The sequence below is a fragment of the Parus major genome, chromosome 5 (assembly GCF_001522545.3).
Source record: "Parus major isolate Abel chromosome 5, Parus_major1.1, whole genome shotgun sequence".
In the NCBI taxonomy this organism is placed as follows: domain Eukaryota; kingdom Metazoa; phylum Chordata; class Aves; order Passeriformes; family Paridae; genus Parus; species Parus major.
In genome coordinates this window covers 8,890,690-8,899,609 of record NC_031774.1, presented here as the reverse complement: position 1 = coordinate 8,899,609, position 8,920 = coordinate 8,890,690, and positions in this window count along the sequence as shown.

The following is an 8,920-nucleotide window of genomic DNA, read 5'->3' as shown; positions in this document are numbered from 1 at the left end:
CTGCTCTGGGCTTGGCACTGCTCTGTGCTCTGCTCTGCTCTGGGCTTGGCACTGCTCTGTGCTCTGCTCTCTGCTCTGGGCTTGGCACTGCTCTCTGCTCTGGGCTTGGCACTGCTCTCTGCTCTGGGCTTGGCACTGCTCTGTGCTCTGCTCTGCTCTGGGCTTGGCACTGCTCCCTGCTCTGCTCTGGGCTGCTGATGGGGGAACTTTGTGTTCTGAGGAGTGCTGGGCTGCCCTGCTTATTCTACAGCTGCTTTAGGGCTGCTGAGGGGAGGGGAGGTGCTCTTCATCTGCCATCATTCCTCATTCCAGGGCCTGGAGCAGGCTGTGCTGGGACCTTCCTAAAGCAGATTTGAGGCAGTTTGTGCAGGGTTGGTGGAGGTTTGGTATCAGACCAGCTGCTGGCTCCGTGGGTCTCCAGGCTCAACCTTGTCCCTGTTTTGCAATGAGTTGTGTCCTGAGCATCTGCAGCCCTCTGGGGCCTTAGGGCTGCTCTGCTGGGGGGATGCTGAGCTCTTTCTTGCATTAATGAACACAGCTTTACCTTTGGCAGCAGCAAAGGGAGCTGCCAGAGATCTTACACAGCATTTCAAATGTCAGCAGCTGCCAGCCCCTGCTCTGGCAGGGAAATGTTGTCCCAGGACAGGTGCAGGGAATGGTGCTGTGGACACAGCGTGAGTCAGGCAGGGCAGGGACCTGTGTACAGAGGATCCTGACACAGGTGAAATGGCCCTGGAAACCTCCCAGGCAGTGCAACCTGTGCTGCTTGTGTGGTGTGTAAGGAAATGCTGCTGGCTCCTGCCTGCTGTGGTTTGTATCCAGCCCTGACTGGGAGCAGCTGTCAGTCTGGGGTGTGTGCTCTGTACAAAACTCTAGTCCTTCACAGTAAAGTAAGGATTTTACAATTATTTTACAATTACTTTACAATAAAGTAATCCTGTGGTGCTGGGGGTCTCTTGGCTGAAAGAGTAGGGCAGAGCATGGGTGGTAAGAGTGTTGAGAGAATGTACTTTCTAAAAGCAATAATTTTGGTCACATGGATCTCAATTTTAATTCTTTCTAATGGACTTTTTCTTTCAAATGTTTGTAATTTATCTGCTGATTGAGCTGAATTAATGTGGGATAAATAATAGAAACAGTTTGTAACTCCTGTCCTTGCTTATGGCATTGCCTTTGTGAATAGATGTGTCTGAGAGCATTTGTTTCTTCAGCATTTGGGTTAGAAGGCTTGGCTGCAGAATTTGGATCTTGTATTTGCTGTTAGCATGGGAAGTAGATTTCTTTCAGTACTGTTCCTTCCTTGCAATGAATTGTGCTGCTGTTTAATTTAGGTGCAGGGCCATTTCCCTCTCCCCTGTGATTCAAGGCAGGGCCTGTTGGATGTAAGCTCACCTTCCAGGGGTGTCCACATAGGTGGGGACAAGTTCCAGATCATCTGGCCTGAATCCAAATCCTTTCCTGAGGCTGAAGTCTCCTTTCTTTAAGGCAGCTGTTCAGGGAGGAGAGCTGGGGGAGCTCTCTCCTGCGGGGTGCATTGTGGAATGTGGGGTCTGGGTGCCAGGCTCAGGGATAAAATCACAGCCTGTGATGATAAAATCACAGTCTGTGATGATAAAATCACAACCTATGATGATAAAATCACAGCCTGTGATGATAAAATCACAGCCTGGGCACTGTGATGGGCTGGGGCACTCAGCACAGTGCTCTGCATGTGGAATTCATTGTGCCCTTCCCTGGGCTGGGAACGTGGGCCTTTGCATGGGTGCTGCCTTTGTCTTCCTGCTGGGAACCAAGGGTTTATGTTAAGCACCCAGACAGATTTTAAATTCTTCCAGGCAGGTAGAGCTGTGCTTTTGGTACCACCAGCAATGCAAACACTTCCAGAGAGCCTAACTCCAGACTTGCTGTTGGGAATGCTCTTGACTAGGATAAGAGTCATCCATAAAGCTTTGGATGTTCCAGGTTTGTCACCTGCAAGACAATTTGCATCCACAGCAAAGCTCCTGTCCTGCTCTCAGCCCAGGGCTGGATGGCAGATTTCTCCTCTCTGAGACAAGGAGGCTTTCTCAAACAGGGAAAATGCAAGTCTCAGACCTTCAGAGACTGACTGTCCCTACTGCCTAAGGACTTACAAACAAAGATAATCAAAGCAGTTGTATTTGTCTTTTAGGGGGTTTGTCTCTTCTGACCTCGGAATTCGAAGAAAAATGAAAGCATGATAAGACACTTCTCTAACTGCACATTTTCTGCTAATACCCTGACCATTCTTCACTCTGCTCTTCCTTATTTATGGCCACTGCCTTCTTCAGCCTTCCCTCTTCTGCAGCCACAGACAAAGACTTTTATCCTCTTTGCTTGCCACATTTCTACACAGCCAAGTAGATCTAACAGGGTCCTTAGGGGAGTCCTTCTGCACATTCCTTGGCTCTTTATGGTGCCTCTTGGGAACTGAAAGGGCACTTTTTGTGAGCAGGTAATGAAACCAAGAATTCCAGTATAGAAAGGAATAAAAACAATGTTCTTGCAAAGGTGTTTTGAGGATGCCTCTATGATTTAATTTTTGGAAACAGATTTGTGGCACAAGAAATTACTCTCAAAGCCTCACTGCAAGTCTGATCCTGGTCCTTTGGCTGCCTAAACCTTGGCACTGCCTCAGGAGGAAGCATTTAGCTTCTGCTCTTCTTTTTAAGTGAGGAAGGGGGGAAACTGAAAGCTCTAAGAATTAAAGTGGACATGCAATTTTTAAACTCTCCAATCAAAGTGATTATTTATGGAGATTTCAGAGTAGTTACTAGTGCTGCACTGGCTATTTAAAATCCATCATATGGCTGAGGATGGTGCCACTCAGTGCACTTGGATTGCCTAATGCCTTTTTCTGGGCACTGTAAACTCCAGTAGTTAGGTGAGGTGTTGTTTCAGCCAGGGTTAGTTTGGTGCTGATGTGCAGAGTGAAGAACTCTGGAGAAAGCTGTAATACCTGGGGGACATTCCCAGGCAGAACTGAAGAGAGAGATGTGAAATACAAACCCAAGGCTTTTTTCTGCAGCAGCCACCTCATCTGTGTGAAGCCTTGAGGAGGGAGCAGTTTGATTTTGAACACTTTGATTTTGACTGTGTTTGGTGCTGCTGCTCCCCTGGCTGTGTGCCTCAGTGTCTCACAGCAGTCTGTGCTGTGTTGTTTGGGTACATGGGATGCTCAGTGTGTCTGGGGGCTGCTGCAGCTCAGAATCCTGGAAACAGCTGAGGTTTATGGTTTGGAACTATCCACTTACATGTCATCAGCAATTTTGCATCTTCTCACTTTTCTAAAATGTGAGAATTTCTTTACTTGTTTGCATTATTTATTTCTACTTAGCAAACATCCAAGTCCAACTCTCACTGAAAACAGCTGAAACAGTTGAGCTTAGAGTTTTGTGTCACACATAGAAACCCTGAGACAATCAGAGCAGTGAGGAGTGCTGTTATTTGGAACCCAGAGAAGGAAGTTTTTGATTTTTAAAACTGAGAGTGACCCAGGCAGTCTCCTCTCCTGTACACTGGCCATTTATCTGTACATTAGGAGAAGTCAGACATTAGAATCCTTTTGTGAAATGTTAACTGCAGCTCGACATTCTTTACTCTTTGAATTTATAACATGCCTTAATTTCATTTAAAAACCAGCTTAAGGTTTTCTTTGGAGCACAATTCCTTTCTTTATCAATGTGCTAAGAGGGTTGGTGTGAACCAACAGATTCACATCTCTCAGGGTCTGCAGGGAGACCATTTTTATTTTAATAGTATGCTCTAACAGCATATTAGCTTTGTTTCCTTGTGCTCAGTGATCAGATAGTCAGAAAGAACGTGGAAAGAATATGGAAATTTCAAGTGTGGGGGCAGCCTGACAAAGATGCACACGAACATTTGTCTTTACCAGGCATGATGTGATTTGTGACACTCCAAATTTTGTAAATTACTGTATATACTGGATTATTTTCCCAATAATTTCAAGACTTCTCTCTTTTCCTAAGCTCTCCCAGTTAAACCTGGAAGAAGGCACTAAACTTGTTTAAGTTGTGTGAATTTGAAGGTTAGAGTGATGATAAAGAACATGCCAGAAAAGAACATGGCAAGGTGAAAGGCAAATCCAAGAGGTTTGGAAAATAATGAGAGACAAAGCGAGAAAAAGGGAAAATTAAATGTGATCTCTACAAATAAATGGGAAATGGGAAAGTGCATGGATGCTGATCATGGAAGGAATAAGCATTTGCAAAAGAACAAGCAGGACACTATCCAGCTGCTTTTTTTGTTTTGTTTTTGCACTGAAAAGACATTCTGGGATGAACCAAAACATTTCCCCAGGTGCTTTTATGGGACAGAAGGCAAAAGCAATAAAGCCATTTCCTGGTACTGCACTGGACAGTGATAATTGAGAAAGCTTCATTTAAAAAATCTATTAAAAAAACACTAAAACATGAATATCAAGTGAAAAAAACTCAGTCTCTCTGACCTTCCTGTCCCTTTTGTTGCTGAGAAAGCTGAGCCTGGTGTGTGGGATCCCAGAGGGTGAGGGACACCTCGCCCCCAGCAGCTCCTGCTGGCACCACTTTTGGGGGTGGAATTAGAGGGGGGTGGGAGGGGAAGCTGGAATTGCATGAGGAGGGCTCTGTGGGTTGTTTTCATGGAGCTGGAATAAACAGCTGTGCCAGCTGTGCCAGCTGTGCAGCACAGGGCCTCCTTTGTCATCCAGCCTGACGGGACTGGGGATGGGAACATGGAGCTCAGGCCCTGCATCTGCCAGGGGAGCACGTGGGATGGGAGAGCACGTGGGATGGGGGAATCCATGGGATAAAGGAGCCCGTGGGATAAAAGAACACATGGGATATAAGAGCCCATGGGATAAAGGAACCCATGGGATAAAGGAACCCATGGGATAAAGGAGCCCATGGGATAAAATAACACATGGGATAAAGGAGCCCATGGGATAAAATAACACATGGGATAAAGGAGCCCATGGGATAAAATAACACATGGGATATAAGAGCACATGGGATAAAGGAGCCCATGGGATAAAAGAACCCATGGGATATAAGAGCCCATGGGATAAAGGAACCCATGGGATGAGGGAGCCCATGGGATAAAGGAGCCCATGGGATAAAGGAGCCCATGGGATAAAGGAGCCCATGGGATAAAATAACACATGGGATAAAGGAACCCATGGGATGAGGGAGCCCATGGGATAAAGGAGCCCATGGGATATAAGAGCCCATGGGATAAAGGAACCCATGGGATGAGGGAGCACATGGGATAAAAGAACACATGGGATAAAAGAGCCCATGGGATGAGGGAGCCAGACCCTTGGCAAGTGGCTGATGGGTGCTGGTTTGATCAGAGCAGAGCTTTTTCACCCCAGGAGCTGGTTTTGCCAGTATTACTCAGCAAGGAAGCTTTCATCAAAAGCTTGCTCAGTGCCCTTGCCTCTCCCTTCCCCTGGGATCTGGAGGGATTTTAGGGTTTTCCCGAGGTTTTTCACAGGGAAATGCATGCTGAAGAGAGTCCTGTTTCCCACTGCAGCCTGACAGTGGGCTGGGAAGAGGAATTCCTCAGCAAGAGAGTGAGCAATGCAAGCAGAGACCATTCACAGCCTTGGCCTCAGCCAGCTCCTCCTCAAGTGGGAAATACCTGTGGGTGACTCAGTGAGCAGACCTGGCTTGCCTTGCACAACTGGAAGAAGTGATGATCATGAGTGCTTTCCTCACTAGAAGCTGCTGGTGACATTTTCACGTATTTTCTAAGCAGATGTAAATATTTGGACCGATTTAACATCTTGCTGCAGGTGTAGTGTTTTCACAGGAAAGGGAAAATGGTGATTTCACCAAGTAATAAATGTTTAATGTTATGATTGGGTACTGCTACATTAATCTTGTTTCTCTGCAGTCAAAGGTGATTCAGATGCTGAGAGTTCCAGAACACTGGACATGAATCCAGTGCCAGAAAACAGGGTGAAAAACCCCAAACCCTCTGGGAATTTAACAAGACTAAAACACCTTTGTTGTTCACTGCTGAGCAAACTGCAAGGAATGCATTCACGTGGATTCAGGGGCAGTTCCAGGGCTGATTGATTTCAGCATAGCAGAATGCAGTGAGTGGATTGTAAAGAAGTGTGCCCTCATATTGAAATTATTACACCTCTAGCAGAGATAAAGAATGCTTGAATTACATTACTGAGGTCTGTGTTCTCCCCAGGCCTTCTGCACAATAACATCCAGAGACCTCTGTGCTCTGCTGGACAACATCACCAGCTGGGGTGTCTTACAAGGACACAGTTTTTCCTGATTTCTGAGCTGGGAGTGGTTTAAATGGGCTCCAGCAGAGTCACTCAAGCTCAACAGCCGTGTTCCAGTGTTAGTGTTAGGTTCTGTAACTGGAAGGAAAGGTCAGCTGCCCAGGGAAGGATTCTGGCAGTGTTCCAGCAGAGCCTTCGTGCTGCTCTTTCCTGATAGAGCAGGAATTGTCTGTGTAGCACAACGTGCTCATCCTGGGCATCCCTGCAGTCCTGCCATAGCCTGCTGCAGGTTACATCACACTGCTCCACACATGCACTGATTGCCAAGGAATCCCCAGCAAATGTCTGTCTGTGCAGCTGGGAAAGGAAAAAAAGAGGGCCAGAAGGCTGAACTGAACATTGCATTTGTGTCTATCAAACTGAAAGGAGCTCAGAGTGTGTCACAGGAATGCTGTGTGTTCTGGCTCTTAGAGAAAATAACACTGGTCCAAAAATAACATAAGCACTATTAAAATGTTTTACTTGTCTTGGTAATCTTTTATGGCAAATTAGTTTCTTTTTCATCAAAAGAATTCCTACTCTGCTTTGGTTTAAATAATGCAGTTCTTTAAATAAAGCTCTGTAGTGCTGCTTGTGTATTCCTAGAAAGCCCTATATTAATTCAAAATTCAGGATTGCATTTGTATGCAGGGAACATGGTCCTTCTCCTTCATCCAGAGTCTGCACCACCCAAATATTCTTCCTTAAACCTTCAGAGGTGACCCCCTGGAATCTTGCAGGCATGGCTGCAGCAGAGCTGGGGCAGGCTGCTCTGCTCTCAACTTTGCCCTCTCTCCTCCAGGTCTTGGTGAAACACTCCCAGTGCTTTTACTTCTCCCTGCAGAATTTGTTATTCAGATGTTCTAGAGAGCACAAGAGATCTCAGCACCCCTGCTCTGCTCTCCAGACCTTCTGCTGGGTGGGCTGCACTCCTGAGGGTTTCAATTAATCAGGTTCCAGCCAATTAACTCAAACTCTGCAAGGGACATCCTGCAGTCCCCAAAATTCCAGGTGTCTTGGGATTCCCTTTTGCTTTACTTCTGTGGTGAAAGAATTAATTAATTAATGAATGAAATGAATTAATGAAAATTAATTTCATTAATTTTGGCTCCTGTGTGATTATTCCACCGTGTGTTTTGCCATGTGTTTATTTGCTGTGCAGGAAGAATTACTGCAGCCAGGAGTGGTAACCAAAGAAGAAATTAATAAAGAGAAAGTAGTTTAATATCCAGCACAAGCTTAAGTGCTATGAATAGTTCAGGTGAAGGTAATTTATTCTATAAATTAATGCTTTTAAGCAGCCTAGTGGTTAAAAAAATCGTCTTTTTTTGGTAACTTTTCTTTGTATTTTGTTTTCTTTAATGCCTGTTGCTTTCCTTAAATCTCATTTTGGACAGTAATGTTCTTTTAAGTAGTGATACTGGTTGTGTGTAGCATTGACAATTGTGGACATTAATAAAGGAAAATCCCTCTTTTAAAACCCCATGTTAGGTGAGCAGTCATTCCTTCACTGATGCTTGCAGTGCATTACACTGTACCTGCAAGGTGAAGCACTTGGCACTTTGGTTGGGTTTTTTGAGGGAGGGCCAGCTGCACCTGAATAGGCCTGAATCCTTAGCTCTGGAGTCAGGAAATTTTCTTTTTTCCAGAAACTCTGCTGGAAATTCTTAGAGTTCTGCATCCCTTCCCCTACTCGTGTGAACAGCTCGAGGCAGACTGAGCAGGAATGATACACGAGATAACAAATGCACAGGAAGGTTTTGCCAGTGTTCCCCAGATGTACTCAGTGAATCAGAGAACAAATGTCTCTGTTCTGTCAGGGGTTGGCCAGCAGGAGCTGTAGCATGGATGTTTTCAGGTGCTGAATTGCAGTACTGGAAAATGCTTGGACACATTCTCATTCCAAACTTCTTTTTTTTTTTTTTCTTGGTAAGAACTCCTCCACTTTGAGAAAGTGATCTTTCATTTGCTGACAGAACTTTTGCATAAAGAAGTCTGGTCAGAGTAGGAGCCAGGCAGTTAAAATGTGAATTTTCCTGGCTGCAGACACTGCTGGTGCTCATCTCCCTGCAGTGTTGGACACTTGGCTCAGCTCAGCTGGGGACACTTGTGTGCATCTTCCCCATGAATGTGGCCATGAGTGACACTCCTGGGGAAAAGCCTTTTGCCTGGGCTCTGTGCTGTGGGGTCTTCCAACATCACACATTTTCTATTGCTTTCAAGAAATGAAACATCACAAAATTGTATTTTCTGCACTACATATTATAAACATGGAAACAAGATTTAAATACTCCATTCACAAATATGAAGTCAGACTGTTTTGATCATATTAAAGCTACCTTATTTTTTTCCAAAATAGATTCGTGCTGAGCGCATGCAGGACTTGGAGTGGCATTTTCAGCTGTAAAAGCATTGCTGGAAAATGTCACTCCAGCTTTAATAGCAGTCAGTGTTTCTTTAGCCCATGCCATTAAATTCATTAAATTCATTAAATTCATTAAATTCATTAAATTCAGCTGTAGGTGGTCCTAGGTCTTGTCTTGAAATGTGGTGTGTGTGCATTAGGGTGAGTATGGAGAATTGGAGTCTAGAGATGGAGAGAAATGTAAGATATTGTGT